This window comes from Lycium barbarum, chromosome 7 (assembly GCF_019175385.1).
Source record: "Lycium barbarum isolate Lr01 chromosome 7, ASM1917538v2, whole genome shotgun sequence".
Taxonomy (NCBI): domain Eukaryota; kingdom Viridiplantae; phylum Streptophyta; class Magnoliopsida; order Solanales; family Solanaceae; genus Lycium; species Lycium barbarum.
In genome coordinates this window covers 10,515,983-10,525,527 of record NC_083343.1, presented here as the reverse complement: position 1 = coordinate 10,525,527, position 9,545 = coordinate 10,515,983, and the positions used below count along the sequence as shown (strand labels likewise).

The window sequence follows — 9,545 nt, the reverse complement described above, 5'->3', positions numbered from 1 at the left end:
AACCCAGCGTGACTCGCGAAGTCTAAGTGTCACCCGTCCCGGATCTTTGCCCAACAGACAGACGAGACCCTGGCTAATTGCTCACAGAGGGAGTCTCACCGGCACTGTTATATCCCGTATTTTTGAACGTCAGATTATTTGCTGAAGTGGGGCCCACACATCGAGATTTTTTTTGGGACATCTGAAAAGTCATATGAATCACATATGTGAAGGTAAACACAACTGAAGAAGGACCCTTGGGCCAAATCAAAGTGGAAGTCTTCCTAACGAATATTTTTAAGAAAACGTTTTCGGGTGATCTGACTTTGAGGGGCAACAACGGTATTATAAGTTTGGAATTTGGAAAACTACCAAGAAATAGAAGTTGTAGATAATTTAATTAGCGTTCCAACCATAGGTCGTGGGTTCCCAGGTGACGTCGGTACAAGGAGATATGAACATTTTAAGGCATAAAGGTCGATATGAACAGTGAATTCGGCCCAACCCGACTTCAAATCGGGTCAGGCCCATTTCTATTGTCATTTAATGAACATTTTCGGTCTTCTCTCCACATTTCAGACCAAAACACATTCTAGAGAGAGAAAGGGAGGAGAAACTTAGAGAAAAAACAATTTTGACCAAAATCTAAGCCCCGAATCGCGAAGCTCATGAAGAGAAAAACGTCGTACGTTGCGTTGCCTTCAATTTGAGCTAAATATTGGTCTTGGGGGATGAAATTTTCGTGGTGGAGCTGCTGCTAAGGTATTTATAAGATTCATTTTATTTTATTAAAGTGTTTATTTAGAGTTTTAACGAATTAGAACGGAGAAAACAACATTATAAACTCGTTTGTTGTTTTGTTGATATTTATGGATTAGGGGCTGTTTTAATTGAAATTGATGGACTGATTTGAATTAATATTTTGGTTGTTATAATCAAAGATTATGTGAGGAGAATGACGGAATTTAATGGTTAGAGTTGGAGTTAAAATTGTTGTGGGTTGTTGTAAGGATTATAGAGATAATAATGTGGTTTTCTTGCATATGAGTAGATGATGTGGTGTCGTGTGGCTGCTGTTGTATTTCCCTGAAATTTGCTGAAAATATTGCATGAAATAAGGTATAAGAAGTGTATATGGGCTGCTTGGTGTATTGTAAGTGTTCGTTAGAATTTCGGGCATCGTTATGTTATAGTTGGGGGTTGTTTTGATATTGTTGTTGGTATGGTTGTTGATATTTGAGCCGAGTTAAATCTCGGGGATGTTGTATTTATAGGGGAGATGCTGCCCAAATTTTTGTAGACAAGTATTGGTTAAGATTGAAATCTTAAAGCCTTACAATTAACATTTGGTAATTGTGACCAAATTGTAGATTTTGGCGAATTTGAAACTTGATTTTGGAGACGTGTATGAAGCGGAAAAGGTATGTAAGGCTTCACCCTTCTTTCTATGGCATGTCTTAGACGTAATAAGTTGGGTACGAGCCTCGGGGACAATTCTATTCCCCGGAATCCGCACCTAAAGTTTCCCCTTTTTCATTCAGTAGAATTGAACTAGAAAGTGTGCGAAATGTTGGAAAAACCTCCTAAACCCCTAGAACTTGCATAAATGGGACCCGACTACCCTAAAACCCTCACAAGTAACGCCATGACATGTAACATATGCAAATCGTATACGCTACCTCATTCGGCCCGAGGTGGGCCCCATTGCTCTCGGATTTTCCTTATAGTTCTGTTTGACTTACTTTGAGGATCGAATCCAAAGAAAACCTTTAATCCTAATTTCATTACCAAATGACAAGTACTATAACTACTCTAACGAGAATACTTCTATGACGATAATGATAACGACGATGTTAGAAAAGAGAATATGCCCATGACAAATATGACCAGAATGATTCCATGACTAAGATTTTTAAGCTAAGGATTCAATGTGAACTTGAGGGTGATAAAATAGTTCTTGAACCTTATTTCTATTTCCTAGCTGTGACACTATTTCCTAAGGATTCCAAAGCCTATGAGTTGACGTCTATGATGCCCATGATTTCATTCTATGTTTACTTCTAATGCTATTCTCCGTTGGTAGTCTCGCCTTAAAATACTTGTTCCTTCAAGGAGAGACAAAGCGATCACGATTGTTCTATAATGTAATCGGAGTTCACCGACCTTACGTCACTCCGATGGCTACATGATTTTTCTTTGGGCTCTCTTGCATGCCTATATGATATATGTATATAAGTTATGTAAATGTATATAAAATATGTATATGTATATAAGATATGTATATGAACATGGGATGGGGGGGAAGGGATACATGGGGGAATGGGAAGGGAAACATGTTTCATTGCCACCTGGTCAGCTGGCTTATCATCTTGGACGCGGGATGCCCGGACGTGGGATATATGGGCGAGCCGGTATTTCGGCGCTATGTGGGCGAGCCGACATTGCTCGGTGCTATGCTATGACATGACATGCTATGCTATGACCTGATACGCTATGACATGCTATGCTATGATATGATACGCTATGACATGCTATGCTATGATATGATACGCTATGACACGCTATGCTATGACATGATACGCTATGACATGCTATGCTATGACATGATACGCTATGACACGCTATTCTATGACATGATACGCTATGACATAATATACTATGATATGATATGCTACGACATGATATGATACGACACACTATGAGATGATAGGATATAATATGATAAAACACGACATGATATAAACCTTATTTTCTATGCCTATGAAAAAGGAACGTTTTAAAAAAGGAAAGATAAGCATGCACGGAATCCGGCCTGAAAGGGGCGTTCCTACGTACAGGTCACTTTCTAGCCTCATTATATGTCCTACGACCTCATGATATTGTTAATCGTACTCTATGTTCCTGCTTGTATTATCTTTTATGCCTTACATACTCGGTACACTATTCGTACTGACGTCCCTTCTTGTGGACGCTGCGTTTCATGCCGCGCAGGTCAACAGACAGACGAGTTTAATCCCTAGGAGCTTCACCAGCTGTTCCTTGAGAGTGCTCCAGTTGATCCGGAGCTTCAGCCTATTGGTACTACTTTTGTGTATATAATCGGGCACGGCAGAACCCAGCCCTTTCTATGTATATATGCACTTTGTTTAGAGGCTCATAGACAGATATGTACAGTTAGATGTGTTGTATTTTGGAATGTTCACGTCGTCGTATAACGTGATAGCAAAGTTTACTAGTCTATGTTTACGATGATGCTACTAATGTTAATGTTCAGTAACGAAAAAACAATATATGGCACAGTTCCTACGGCCCGCTGAGAAGTAAAGGTAAAACGATAGATAAGGGGTGCTCGGTACAAGTATCGGGTACTCGTCACGGCCCCTAGTTGGGTCGTGACAGGCACCTCCCTGGGGGACCCACGGAGTCCATGCACTAACAACGATTTCGGCATAACATCGGAATCGGCCATGCAACAACGATGCCCCAATATAACCATCGGACATCGGCCTCCTCACAATATAACCATTAGACATCGACCTCTTCACAATCACTCAAAAGAGTCTTTCAAATATCAGTTTCACAAATCAACGATTCCGGAATCGAACCTCGAACATCGGCCTCCTCACAATCACTCAAGTAGAAGAGTTTATTAAGTATCAGTTTCATATAAAAAATGATTCCGGAATGGATCTTCGAACATCGGCCTTTTTCACAATCACTCAAGTAAAAAAGTTTATCAAATATCAGTTTCGCTCAATCAACGATACCGGATCATCAGCGGATATCGGCCATGGATGATAAGTATGAGAAATGCGTGCAATGCATATGTCAATCATCAACAATCAAGCTCAATATCACAAATACCTCAGCGGGGTACACCAACAATACATCGCATCACAATACCAACAGTGGGTATGCCAACATATATCAAATCAAGCACCAACAGTGGGTCCGCCAATAGATATCTATAACTCAAGTACCAACAGTAGGTATGCCAACTTATATCGAGCACAAATACCAACAACGATATGCCAATTCTATCCAAATCAGGACAATAAACAGAACCCAATAATTACCAGCTACACATGGCATCAAGCCACACATTTAAACAACCAAGTACACATAACGGGGTGGCTAGTCCCAACACACATCAAGGCACAACCTAAGGCAATATCCATCCCAACTTCATACCCGAAGGTTCACATGTTGTCTCCGACATCATAATCTAAATATGTGATTCACTATACGAAGTCTCACCAAAGGTAAACCATAACCTACCTGGACTGCCGAACCGCAACACCAACAAGTCACTCTTTTGCCTTGCCCTTCCTCTGAAGCTCAGAACCAAAGTAGTCAAAGGATAATTGAAATTCTATATTCGAAATCATGAAGAATGATACTAAGATTGCTATGATATCAACTAGGTCCATTTTAACCCTAGAAATTGGAAAAATGGGCCCACAAGGGCAAAATGGGAAATTCGCAGGCAAAATATCAAATTAAGTACTAGGTGATCATAACCAAACCACTAGTCATTGATTTAACTCAAGAATTGCCCGAAATATGATTTCAAGCAAAAACCCCCAAATTGGGTATGAACCCTTATTCTCCAAATCCGAAATTCAATGTTAAAAGTGGAATATATGAGGTTACTAAGCTTAGATTCATCACATTTTAGCATTAACATCATCAATTTATTATATATAATCCTAAGGAAAAGTCTCCCAAAATCCTCCTCCAAAATCCATCTCTAAAGGATTGAAAAAAAAAGAGGAAAATCTAAGATGTTTATGATTAAAGAGGAGTAAAGAATTAGACAAAGTTTTACCTCCAAGAATTTCTTCAATTTGTCTCCAAGAACAGCTTTCCCAAGCTCCAATATCGAGATATAAAATAATGAGAGTCTAAGACTCATTTAATGGATTTAACTGGCCGTCACCTGCTACAGCGGTACTGTGACCGCCCCAGCGGCCACCTGACCGCCTCAGCGGTCAAGCCTACATGGCTAGGACAGCTTCAGTGGCAGGGCTACCACCCCAGCGGTGCCGCCAAAGCGGGCACCAGACACCAAAACTTACCCTAAGTTTTTTCGTTTCGACCGATTTTTCAACTAACTCCCGAGACCATCTGCTCATATACCAGATACATAGTCTCGCATAAAACGCGCTACGAACGCACCTGTGGTGTCGGAATTCCCAACAGAGGTATCGTTGACCGAGTCAACCAACGATACCTTAATTCCCATTTCCCATCCAATGTCCCAAAATGCATCCGAACGTATTGGGAACAAAACCAAATGCACACACAAGTTCTAAACGACTATTCGGACCTCTCAGAATTGACAAAATTTCAAAAAAGGTTCGTTTGCCCAAAAGTCAAGTTTGGGTCAACCACATTCACTTTTAAGCCTATATTTTCACCAAAGTTGTCCGACTCCGGTCTAGACACCTCGGGAAGCATGTCAACGGTCCCCTCGGACAAAAGGAAGCTAATCAATGCTCGGGAACGGGCGACAACGCCGAAAGGACTATAACGACCAAAAGGGTCGTTACAAGTTGGAGCTCTTGTACCTGTCTAGACTAGATCCTGGGGAGTTTTTAGCTTCTTGTATTAATAAAAGAGTATTTTGAGCATTTACTTTTTAAATATTGCGAACAACAAGAAATTGATTATTATAAACTGGTTGTATATTGGGTTGGTTGGTAAGGGTTCGCCTACTAGATTAGTAATATGGTAGGTGCCTGCACGACCTGCCAGTTGGGGTCGTGACAGATTGTCTTAGTTACGATTTGGATAGTTAAAATATTTTCTTTTTAACCATATTTTTTCAAATACTTTCTAAATATTTTGAATTGTTAACTATTGTGACTTAAAGTACTTTTTATTTAGTTTTTAAATATGTAAATTTTATTTTAAAAAATGACCATTCTATGTCTTAATTCACACTGAACATTAGTTAGTTTAACCCTAATACTCTGAACTAAGACAATCTTTTACGATGTAGGGAGTAATATGTTTGTGGCTATAAATTTTTTGAAAGGATGAATATATACCTAAGCGGCCCTCAAATTTACCTGACTTTTTCTTTTAGACGCTTGAACTAATTAAGCTTTTTTGTTCCTATTGAATACCTAAACCAAAGCGCAAGTGTGTCTATCAGACACAACTTACAGTCTATTGAAAAGTAATGAGCATGTGGTCAAGAGCATTGATATTTGGCTACAGATACTAGCATTTTGAGTATCATTATTGTAAACACCTAATTTTTTTTACCATATTCGAGTCTTTTTTCACTATTTTAGCATTTTAACACTTTCTAGAATTAATCTTGAATGTTTTACCTTGATTTCTTTTTTTAATAGGTTTATATTAGAGAATTTGAAAACCGCAAAGAGTCTCATTTTTAGAATATAAGTTTTGTTTAAATTTGCAACAAAAGAAAGAAAATTGCCCAAAAAATATGTTTTTTCAATTTTAGTTAATTTTCAAGTTAAGGATTGTAATAAAAAGGGGGGAAAGCCAATAGTGTGTTGCCACTTGGAAAAATTTGTAACACCCCATATCTTGGAACTAAGTTTAGACTCATATCATTAGAGTTTTAGTGAAAAAACTGAAGATTTGAACGTTTTGCGAAAATGGTTGATAGGCCTACTTCGGGCAGAGATAACTCCTTGATTAGTTGGGAATTCGGGAAAGTACCCTTAATGAAAGTTGTAGTATGTAGAAATACCTTTCTAACTATATAAGGACCAAGACAATCAGAGATCGGAGCAAGGAGATATGATCGTCTCAATATGTCTAATAGTAAGGCACTTAAAATTCGATAGAATCGGCTAATTTTTCGATACGTCTGTCTGCCAGTCCAATTTGGTGAACATCCGTTGTGAATTTGAGAATACTTAAAACACGAAAGTTGTAGCCCTTTTAACTAGATTTCCAACGGTATATTATGGAGCCCAAACAGAGCTCTGTACAAGAAGTTGTGTCCATTTTACCGAACGCTGTGCAGAACCGACACCCGTTGCTCTTTCAAGCGCGTGGAGGCGCGTGCCATGTCCCCGCAACTCGGGTCGATCGCGTAAGTCTGAGTATTTAGCTGCAGACCTTTGCGCGATGGTCCCGCATCGCGGACCAATCGCGAATCGGGTCAGATTCGGGTCAAAAAGTCGGGTTACGGGTTTTTAGTTATATCTAAGGTTTGGGGTTTATTTCCCCAGCACCCCATTCACGAACAATTACCCTAAAGTCAATAAGAACAAGTCCCAAGCCTCAAGAACCATACCAGGTAAGTGTTATCATGATTCTAGGTTGAATTCAAGTCCCTAATCTCTTTTTAACTTGAGTAAACCCTTCTAATCAATAGATTTGTGAGTGGAACATTATTGTTGGGCGTGGAAACCCTAGAACTTGAATTCAAGAGTATTGACCGTCAAAAAGATAATGTTTCTAGACTCTAATCATTCATAATAGTGAATTGATGAGTTCTTGGAAGAATAGTAAATGGGTTTAGTAAAGAGAATTACACGAACTATAGTAGGGTTTTGAATTGTTGACTTGAGATTGTTATAATGATATGGGTGATGGAGAATGATGTTAATTATATCTAATTGAGATTGTAGAATCACCTAGAAGTAATAGACTGAGAATTGGGTGAAGAAACACCATTAATGTAGATTGTGGAGCTTTATGCCCACTAAGAGTTTGATAAAATGCTTAGATGACCAAAGCATGAATATTATTGCTAATATAGAATCCCTTTGGCTTGTATTGATATAGATCAAAGTTGAAAGGGGTGACGAACATTGTATTACGCTCAAAGGCTGGAATTAAGGTATGCGAGGCTAACTATCTACGTTAGGGAATGTTCATGATTCTCCCTACGCCTCATTCTTCATACTTGTCAGCAATTTGACTCAGAATATAGTTAGCCGTAGTTTCATGATATGATATAGAACTGTTATCTTCTAGGGTTGCAGTTACAGAATTCGTTCATGGTTGTCACTTTGAACATCAAGAACTCAGCACGTAATCTTTATGGACTTATGCATTATTATCACATGAGTCTCAGTCAGTGTATAACCAGTTATTTGCAAGAGTCCCATAATCAGAAACTGTTATCATGCTATCAGCTATAGCCAGTCTCAGTTTTGTAAATTGTTAATGTTGAACACCTTTATCTGTATTTTTGGGCCCTAGGCCACAGTTTATGCATACGTATTGCTTGGGCCTGAGGCCACAGTTTTTGTGCACATTATTTGGGCCCTAGGCCACAGTTATATTTACAGTTTTACAGGTGATTCTTCATCCAGAACAGGGAGTACTTCAGCTTCTTGCTTTCCTATTTAGTTCAGTTTCAGTTTCAGTTCCAGTATTTTATTGCTTCAGTTGCTTTACATACCAGTACAATTCAAATGTGCTGATGTCCCTTTTTATTGCTTGGGGGCCTGCATCTCGCGATGCAGGCAACGATATACAGGTTGACGACTCAACTATTTAGGAGTGCACGTATCAGCTACTGGTGAGCCCCAAATTCCTTCGGGGCATTGTCAGATATCCAGTTATTTCAGTTTATAGACAGCTCTATTATTCAGTACTCTTAGAGGCTTCATAGACACAGTTCAGAAAGTCAGATATTTATTATGTTTGCCTTGTTGGCAGTTGTTCAGTTGTTTTGGTTTAAGCCATGTTGGCTACGTTCAGATATTTCAGATTGTCTAATTATTTCCGCATTATGATTTCAGTCAGACCTTTAGTATATCAGCATGTGTTTAGTTGTTTCCACATTCAGTTATGTTTTTGATATCACATGTTGATTCAGCCAGCCAGTTGGTTCGCTCGGTCACATGCAGTCAGGCACCGGGTGCCGTGTTACGTCCAGGCCCAGGTTCGGGGCGTGACAAAGCTTGATATCAAAGCATTAGGTTCAAGTGTCTTAGGGAGTCTATGAAGCCGTGTCCAGCGGGGTCTCTTTTATATGTGTGAGGGCCCCACACATACAAACAGTTGACCACCAAGACATTCAGGATTGTCTCATTTCTTTCTACTCTAGATCGTGCCATGTCTTAGAGTAATAAGTAACCTTCTCTTCCAGTCAAATTACATACGTTTCGAATTCGCAGGGGACGAACAGATAATTCAAGGTCCAAGTAAGGATGTTTACCCATAGGCGGTACAATTGTGTAGTACTTACTGGTAACGAATGAGACTTCAAGTGTTATTGAAAGTGGAATATAACATAAGTTGCCCGAGAAGGGGTGTAGTAGAATGAATGGTAGGTTGAATGATAATGATGTTCTTGAGAAAGGAGAATGGGATGCAATAGGGAGAGGATATCAGAGAAATTAGAAAAGGAGCTAAGTCTACAGGAAACATAAATCATGAAAGATCTCAAGGAGGTGGTGGCAGACAGTTTTCTACCGGAGGTCATCAGGACCCACTCCATCTGCAGCTAGTGCACTAGTCTTGAGGTCTAGATATGATAAAAAAAAAAGGTCAGTTTAGCTAGAAATAGATTTTAAGAGCACCAGCCTCTCAGTGACATACCCGTGTGAGCCACAGAAGTTTTC

At 39.4% G+C, this 9,545-nt stretch overlaps 1 long non-coding RNA gene across 1 annotated transcript; it reads left to right on the top strand.

Moving 5' to 3' along the window:
• The first annotated feature begins 574 nt into the window (after nt 1–574).
• LOC132602122 (uncharacterized) lies at nt 575–3,095 on the top strand. The gene is made up of 3 exons (XR_009567606.1): nt 575–741; nt 1,350–1,400; nt 2,971–3,095. It is a non-coding gene; the product is annotated as an uncharacterized LOC132602122 (long non-coding RNA).
• Nucleotides 3,096–9,545: the final 6,450 nt, after the last annotated feature.